The sequence below is a fragment of the Macaca nemestrina genome, chromosome 9 (assembly GCF_043159975.1).
Source record: "Macaca nemestrina isolate mMacNem1 chromosome 9, mMacNem.hap1, whole genome shotgun sequence".
Lineage (NCBI taxonomy): Eukaryota > Metazoa > Chordata > Mammalia > Primates > Cercopithecidae > Macaca > Macaca nemestrina.
Genome location: NC_092133.1, coordinates 13,994,608 through 14,003,664, shown reverse-complemented (window position 1 = coordinate 14,003,664; position 9,057 = coordinate 13,994,608). Strand labels below are relative to the sequence as shown.

Genomic DNA, 9,057 nt, shown 5'->3' with positions numbered 1-9,057 from the left:
GCTGTTGACCCTTTTCCTGCCCCCTTTCCTGTAACTCCCACAAGATTTACCGTCTTTAGTTTTCCTCCTATATTTTGGCTATTTCCTTCCAGCCTATGTTGTGGGCTCCTCTTTCTCTGCCTGTGCTTTCAAAGCTGACTATCCCCTTGGTCTGGATTTTCCTTTCCTTTCCAGAGTCCTTTCTAGTCCCTCTCCAGGCCATCTGCCTCTTCCACGTGGCCTTGGTCACCTGCTTTATACGAATCCGTTCCAACTTTCTGTATCTGCACGACCTCATCCCAGATCTCACCCAGCTGGACAGCTCCACCTAGACGTCCCACAGGTATCTCAAAGTCACTGTATGCACAGTGGCACTCCATCCCCCTTCTACCTTCTTCTCCCTGATGTTTCCTACTTCAGGAGATGGTGCCACCCAGTTGCCCAGGCCAGAAACAGCATCATGCTTAATACCTTCTTTCCTTCACTCTAAACCCAACCAAACACCAAACATGAAAGAATTGACAGGCCAGGTGCAGTAGATCACACCTGTAATCCCAGCACTTTGGGAGGCTGAGGCGGGTGAATCACCAGAGGTCAGGAGTTTGAGACCAGCCTGACCAACATGGTGAAACCCCATCTCAAATACAAAAAATTAGCTGGGCATGGTGGTGTGTGCCTGTAATCCCAGCTACTTGGGAGGCTGAGGCAGGAGAATCACTTGAACCTGGGAGGCAGAGGTTTCAGTGAGCTGAGATTGTGCCACTGCACTCCAGCCTGGGCAACAAGAGCAAAACTCCATCTCAAAAAAAAAAAAAAATTGACAATAATCCTTTCATATATCAAATATCCAGTGTTCTACTTTCGGAGCTTCCATCTTTTCTTTTTCCTTTCTGCCACCACCATCATTCTTGGAGTCATTCTCCTAAACAGGCTCTTCACTTTCAGTCTTCCAACCACCCAATCCAGTAACCCCCACTGAGTTACTCTCCCCATGGCCAGAGGGCTATTTTCCTGCCTCCTTCCTCCTTTTTAAAAGAAATGTAGTTTTGTCACAGGATCCTTGGGGTGTCATTTTTCCAGATGGAAAACCTCTGTTGCCAGCAGCGCCTTCTGCCTGAATATTGCTCCTGCCCACTGGGCTCATCCCACCCACTTGGCCCGGTAGGCTGTGTCGGGTCCCACACCTGCCAAGGGCAAGCCAGGCGTGGAGTGGCGGGTGTGTGGGCGAGCAAGCATGGGGTCTGGCCACTGTGCACAGCCAGGCATGCTGGCTGCTATGGTGGGACGGGCAGCTCCAGGTGCCACCACAGGTGCTGGCTCCATGAAAAGCTGTGGCTGGACCAGATGTACTGCATGTGGCTTCTGCTGCAGGCACCCAGGTCTGAATGAGGGTAATGTGGTGGCACCTGCAAACCTGGAGATGCTGGGAACTGCAGAGCCCCAAAGAGGATGTCACAGCCCTGGCTTGGAGAGCCCCTAGGTCTGAGCTCCCTGAAGGGCCAGAGCTCTTCTCTTCTTGTTGCCTGCAATGTGGTGAGCCAGGGGGTTGTGTTTCAGCCCTGTTTGTGTTACAGCTCTTTCAGTCCCACCATTCGGCAGGTCCTGAGTTCTTGTCATGCATCTAGGAAGAATGAGGTACACAGTACACAGATAACTAGAGGGTGAGTGAGGTGGCGAGGAGCTTCATTGAGTGACAGAACAGCTCTCAGGAGACCCAAAGTGGCTAGCTCCTATTCACAGGCAGGTCATCCTGACGAGTCAAGGAGACCAAAGCAGGTAGCTCCTTCCTGCAGCCGGTAGTCCCAACGTCTGTAGCCCTCAGCAGAGAGGAGTCCCAGAGCAGGTAGCTCCTATCTGCAGGCAGGTCGTCCCAAAGTCTGCAGCCCTCAGTGGAGAGGAGACCCAGAGGAGTTAGCTCCTATCTGCAGCAGGTCATCCCAAAGTCTCTGTGAGTCTGGCTGAGTTGAGGGTTTTTATGGGCTTCAGAAGGGAGAAAGTGCGTGCTGATTGGTCCATGGGTGGCCATGAACGGGCCTGAAAAAAGCACCATAAGTTCTCACTTCAGGCAGCAGACTGCACCCAGAACTGACCACCCAGCCCCCATGATTTAGGCTCTCCCTGGCTTGAAGGTGGGGCTTCACCGGGGACCCACCTCTTTCTGCCCAGAAGCCTGTCTGCCTCCTGCCACCATCTACATGTCACCCACCACACCCAGGCTGTTCATGCTGAGGGTTTCCTGAAGACCCATGCTGAGCCACCCTCACCACCCGCTTGGCCTCCCTCCCATGATCATTGGTGCCCAAAGTCTGGAGGGGGCCGAGGTGGCAGGGGACTGGTTTGTCAGCTCCACCCTGAGTGCATGCACACCCGGCTAGGTTTCAACAGCACATGGGCTTGGCCACAACTTTGCTCCGAATCAGAGCAGACACCAGGAGTGGGGAGAGACCAGGCAGGGGGAGCAGGTGCTTTGGAGCCTTCAGGGGCAGGGGGTCTTCCTGGGTCCCCGAGAGGGCAGGGGTTCCTGGGTCTGCAGCTGCGGCTGGGCAGCTACAGCTGTGCCTAGGAGTGCAGGGCTCCCGCCTGTTCTTGGCTCCAGCTCCGTGGAGCACACAGCCCTGGCTGTGCCTCTGCTACTGCAGCTGGTGTCTTCACAGCGGCTGCTCGAGATGGGCCACCACTTCCGTCAGTTTTAGTACTTTTATATATACACAGACTCAAACCACTATAACAAAAAATAGAGGCAGGACAGCTTCAATATAAATACATACATTTGTTACTTTTTTTTTTTTTTGAGATGGAGCTTTGCTCTTGTTGCCCAGGCTGGAGTGCGGTTGCGTGATTTCGGCTCACTGCAACCTCCGCCTCCCAGGTTCAAGCAATTCTCCTGCCTCAGCCTCCCGAGGAGCTGGGATTACAGGCATGTGGCACCATGCCTGGCTAATTTTGTATTTTTAGTAGAGACGGGGTTTCTCCATGTTAATCATGCTGGTCTTGAACTCCCCACTTCAGGTGATCCACCTGCCTCGGCCTCCCAAAGTTCTGGGATTACAGGCATGAACCACCGTGCCCTCTTTTGTTACTTTTAACATTTTTATTGTGCAGGGTTTTTTTTTTTTTTTTTTTTGAGACAGGGTCTCACTCTGTTGCCCAGGCTGGAGTACAGTAGTGTGAACACTGCTCACTGCAGCCTCAACCTTCTGAGCTCAAGCAATCCTCCCGCCTCAGCCTCCTAAGCAACTGGGCCACCATGCCTGGCCTAATTTTTGTTTTTGTATAGATGGGGTTTTGCCATGTTGCCTGGGCTGGTCTTGAATTCCTGGGCTCAAACCATTCCCCCACCACGGCCTCCCAACTGCTGGGATTACAGGCTTGAGCCACCATACCCGAACTATTATGCGGAGTGTTGAACATTCATTAAAGAAGACAGAATATTATAATGTTCCTGTGTTTCCACCCTCCCAGTCCCAACAACCGTCAACCCAAACCAGGCCTGCTCCATCCCTATCCTAATCCACTCCCTCTCACATAATATTTTGAACCAAATCCCATACAGCCTATCATTTCATTCATAAATATTTCAGTACGGATTTCTAAAAGATTAAGATTTTGGCCAGGTGAGGTGTCTCACACTTGTAATCCTAGCACTTTGGGAGGCCAAGGCAGGCAGATTGCCTGAGGTCGGGAGTTCAAGACCAGCCAGGATAACATGGCAAAACCCTATCTCTACTAAAACTACAAAAAATTAGCTGGGCACAGTGGCATACACCTGTAGTCCCAGCTACTTAGGAGACTGAGGCACAAGAATCGCTTGAGCCTGGGAGGTGGAGGTTGCAGTGAGCTGAGACTGCGCCACTACACTCTGGCCTGGGTGATAGACACCCTATCTCAAAAAACAAACAAAGATTTTAAAAATACTATTACCATATCTGAAAGACTGAACAATAATTCCTTAATATAATCATTAAATGTCTCATATTCAGGTTTCTAATTATCTCACAAATGTAATACACTTGTGAAAAATTAGGATCTAAATAATACCTATAGATTGTGATTGGTTGCTGTGGCTTTAAATGTCTTCCAATTTTAGTTTCTCTTTCTAGCTCTTTTTCTTTTCCTTGCAGTTTATTTATCGAAATTAAAACAAAACAAACAAACAAACAAAAAACAAATATATTGTCTCTTCTGGAGAGTTTCCCACAGTCTGAATTTTGTCCATTGAATCCTCATGGTATCATTTAACAAGATCCCCAGTCTTCTGTATTTCCTATAAATTGGTAGAGTATCTTTTTTTCTGCAGCATCATTTTATAGACATGTAACATGAATATCTTAAGGTTAATCGGTTTGCCTTAGTAGTTTAAGCTGCCTTGCTTGCCCAGAAAAGGGACCTGAAAAAAATAAAATAAACTTCCTGTACGAGTTTCTAAATTGGATCTACTGAAAGTCCTTTGTCAAGTCCCCCATTTTCCTTAGGCTAGAGCCCAAGGGAGGGAATCACGTGATTATTTCTTAAACACTGTGATTGGTCAAGGGTTGAGCATGTGACCCAAGCTAGGCCAATCAGAGCCCTTTCACAGCTTTTTCTGCAGGAGCTGGGAGGACTCTGCTGTGGATTGATCCTAGGTGAGGTTCAGAGAGATGCCTTTGCAAGTTTTATTGTTTCCACGAAGGGACTTCTGTTAGCAGGGATGGTTCTTAACTCTGGCTGTACAATCAGTGAGATTTAAAAAAAAATACATAAACCCATGAAGGAAGACAGGTACAAAAGGCACATAATGTATGATTCCAGTCATCTGAAGTGCCCAGCAGGAGCATCTCGCTAGAGAAAGAAAGTAGCAGATGGACACGGTGGCTCACACCTGCAATCCCAGTACTTTGAAGGTGGAGGCGGGCAGATCACCTGAGGTCGGGAGTTCGAGACCAGCCTGACCAACATGGAGAAACCCCGTCTACTAAAAATACAAAAATTAGCCGGGCCTGGTGGCGTATGCCTGTAATCCCAGCTACTCAGGAGGCTGTGCCAGGAGAATTGCTTGAACCCGGGAGGCGGAGGTTGTGGTGAGCCGAGATTGCGCCATTGTACTTCAGCCTAGGCAACAAGAGTGAAACTCTGTCAAGCAAAGAAAAGAAAGGAAGGAAGGAAGGAAGGGAAAAGGAAAGAAAATAAAGAAGCTTGGTGGTTGCCAGGAGCTGGGAGTTGGGGGCAATGGGAAGGAATCTGATGGGTTTCTTTTTGCGGTGGTGAAGATGTTCTGGAATTAGATAGTGGTGATGGTTGCCCAACTTTGTGAATATACTAAAAACTACTCAATTGTACGCTTTAAAAAGGTGAATAGCCGGGCGCGGTGGCTCAAGCCTGTAATCCCAGCACTTTGGGAGGCCGAGACGGGCAGATCACGAGGTCAGGAAATCGAGACCATCCTGGCTAACACCGTGAAACCCCGTCTCTACTAAAAATACAAAAAACTAGCGGGGCGAGGTGGCGGGTGCCTGTAGTCCCAGCTACTCCGGAGGCTGAGGCAGGAGAATGGCGTAAACCCGGGAGGCGGAGCTTGCAGTGAGCTGAGATCCGGCCACTGCACTCCAGCCCGGGCTGTATACAGAGCAAGACTCCGTCTCAAAAAAAATAAATAAATAAAAATAAAATAAAATAAAATAAAATAAAAAGGTGAATAGAAACAATACGCAAGCCCACATTTACCCCAGACCCGTTAAATACAAACTCTACAGGAGGGGCCCAGATATTGACAAATTTCTAAAGCTCCCCCAGGTGAGTCTAAAGAACAGTGTCTGAAGACCATTGTTTGAGTAAAAAGCCTGCTCTGTCTTCAAGAAGTAGGACGACTGGGGAGAGAGGTTTCAGATGCTTGCTTGACTTGTGTCTCTGTCTCTATCTCCGTTCCTCATCTGGATCTCCTGACCTCGTAATCCGCTCGCCTTGGCCTCCCAAAGTGCTGGGATTACAGGAGTGAGCCACCGCGCCCAGCGTTTTTTTTTTTTTTTTTTTTTTTTTTTAGACGGAGTTTGGCTCTTTTTGCCCAGGCTGGAGTGCAGCGGCACGATCTAGGCTCACTGAAACCTCCATCTCCCGGGTTCAAGCGATTCTCCTGCCTCAGCCTCCCAAGTAGCTGGGATTACAGGCGTGCGCCACCACGCCCAGCTAATTTTGTGTTTTTAGTAGAGACAAGGTTTCTCCATGTTGGTCAGGCTAGTCTGGTGTACTCTTTTTTAAAAAAGAAGTAATTAAAGTTAAATGAGATCATAAGGATGGGGTCCTAAGCTAATGCAACTGGAGGAATGGACACCAGGAACGTACCCCACACAGAGAAAAGACTGTCTGCAAGCCAAGGAATGAGGCTTCAGGAGGAACCAAACCTGCTGAACTTTGATCTTGGACTTTCAGGTTCCAGAACTGTGAGAAAATAAATTCCTGTTGTGTAAACCCCCCAGTCTGTGATATTTTGTTATGGTCACCCTAGTAGATTAAAACAAGGTCCAATCTAGCTGTTTCTGTAAGATGGCAAGAGGTAGACAATCGTATCTATAATAATGATTAATTATAAATTAATTTATCCTATGTTGTGCCTCGTAATTTTTTTCTTTTCTTTTCTTTTCTTTCTTTTTTTTTTTAGACAGAGTCTCACTCTGTCACCCAGGTTGGAGTGCAGTAGTGCTATCTCAACGCAACTCACTGCAACCTCTATCTCTCAGGTTCAAGCGATCTCCTGCTTCAGCCTCCTGAGTAGCCGGGATTACAGGTGCTCATCACCATGACTGGCTAATTTTTGTATTTTTAGTAGAGATGGGGTTTCACCATGTTGGCCAGGCTGGTCTCGAACTCCTGGCCTCAAGTAATCCACCTGCCATGGCCTCCCAAAGTTCTGGGATTACAGGCGTGAGTCACTGTGCCCAGCCTCTCTTATTCTTTTTATTGTGTTATTGCAATGTCTAGCAAAAGTGCTGAATAATATCAGGAATAACAAACATCCTTGTGTTCCTTGACTTAAAGAGAATGCTCCTGGCATTTCATGGATAAATTTGATGTTTCCTATTACTTTCTGATAGCCACCTTTCTTCAAATTAATCAGTCTTGACAAATCGTCTTGCACCTGCCTGGCTGCTTAGACACTTCTCCTGTTGTTTCCTCCACACAATGGCTATGCTTCAGACAAAATAAACTACTGACCCTTTTCTGGACTTGCCATGATCTTTTGTGGTTCCATGTCTTTGTATATCCTTCTCTTCAAGCCATGAACACCCTCCTCAACTTCCAAATACCTGGTAGCTTAAAGAGAACCAGATAAAAGTTTAGTTCCTCTTTAGACCCTGGATGTGGAGAAGATTTCTGCTTCTCTTCCTATTTGGAAGAACATTTTGAGGAAACACTTCCATCATCCTTCTCCTTTCCTTTAGTTGCTTCCTCCCAGGGGAGAGGTTGAAGGTCTGATTGGGCCAATCTCATTGGTGGGTAACTGGTCTTAAAGGCCAGGCCGCAGGTCCCACCCTTCTTACTTTGCCTGAGCTCAGATATAATGCTTCTGTGGGGTTAGCACCCCTTGGTAGGACCACCTCTGTGGCAGGGGAAGCGAGGATCTATCATTCTCTTTCTTCCACCTTTTCCACTATGACTGGATGGGTAGGTCCGGTGACTCCTGCGCTGTGAGTCTTCCTCTGTTCAGTTCAGTGGAAAAGGAGGATTATGTCTCCCTTAGGTCTAGGTTTAAGCCATGTTCAAATCCAGTTTTTACTAGAGCTTTGTGTCAAGGTTGGTTTTCTGTTTCCTGCTTGGCTAGAGATCCTTGGACATATATTCTATTGGTGTGACTCTTAGAGTGGGGGTAGTGGGAGTGACTCCCTAGACCCTTAATACCAACAGTGAGTGTGTGCTCTCATCAAACGTTTGCTGGATACACGAATGAATTGATTGATGTACCCCAGCCTTCCCCACCTTTAACGATAACTATTGTTTACTGAGTGCCTTCTGTGAGCCAGGCATTATTATCTCATTACATCCTCCCAACAACCATATCAAATAAGAATTAACATTTCCATTTTATGAAAAAGGACATTTTATATTCCACTACCATATTAACTATCCTAAGGCAAATCTCTGCTTTAAAAAAGTAGCAGTTTGGCTGAGCGTACAATGGCTCATGACTATAATCTCAGCAATTTGGAAGGCTGAGGTGGGAGGATCAGAAGTTCAAGACCAGCCTGGGCAATGTAGTGAAACCCCATCTCTACAAACAATTTTTTAAATTAGCCAGACCCGCTACTCGGGAGGCTGAGGTGGGAGGACTGCTTGAGCCTAGGAGTTTGAGGCTGCAGTGGGCTATGATGTTGCCACTATACTCCAGCCTGGGCTTCAGAGTAAGACTCTGTCTCTAAAAAGTAGACTTTGTTTCCCGTCCTTCCTTGCATCTGGGCTTGGCTGTGGGAGGGAAGTGGAAGTGTGGGGTGCTACTCAAGCTGTGTCCTCAAAGGGAGGGAGTGAGCTCCTTCTTTCCCCTTCCCATCCCAACGCTTGATGGATATGAAGCCTGGAGATCCATCTTGGGTTATGAGGATGAGAGCCACCTTGTCGGGATAGTGGAAAGGAAGCTGGAAGTAGCCTGGGTCCCAGATGCCCTCCAAAACCATTGTATCAGTGCTCTACAGTCACCATAACAAATGATCACAAGCTAGGTGGCTTGAAACAATATAAAGTTATTCTCTCATAGTCCTGAAGGTTGGAAGTCTGAAATCAAGGTGTCAGCAGGGCCATGCTCCCTCTGAAGGCTCCAGGGAAGAATCCTTCCTGCCTCTTCTGGCTTCTGGTGGTCCCAGGTGTTCCTTGCCTTGTGGCAGCATCACTGTAATCTCTGCTCCCATCTTCACATGGCCTTTTTTTGTGTGTTCCTCTACGTCCTCTCCTTTTCTTATAATGACACCAGTCGTTGGATTTAGGGTCCACCCTAAGTTCAGGATGAGTTCATCTCCAAATCCTTAACTAATTACATCTGTAGGGACCCTGTTCCCAAGTAAAGTTGCATTCTGAGATTCTGGGTGGATATGAATTTTTGGGAGATCCTATTCAACC

At 47.6% G+C, this 9,057-nt stretch overlaps 1 protein-coding gene across 1 annotated transcript in view; it reads left to right on the top strand.

Annotated features, from left to right (window-relative positions):
• LOC105467833 (inositol polyphosphate-5-phosphatase F) overlaps positions 1-9,057 on the top strand; it is a 144,931-nt gene that overhangs the window by 6,173 nt on the left and 129,701 nt on the right. The gene's annotated exons all lie outside the window — the stretch shown is intronic.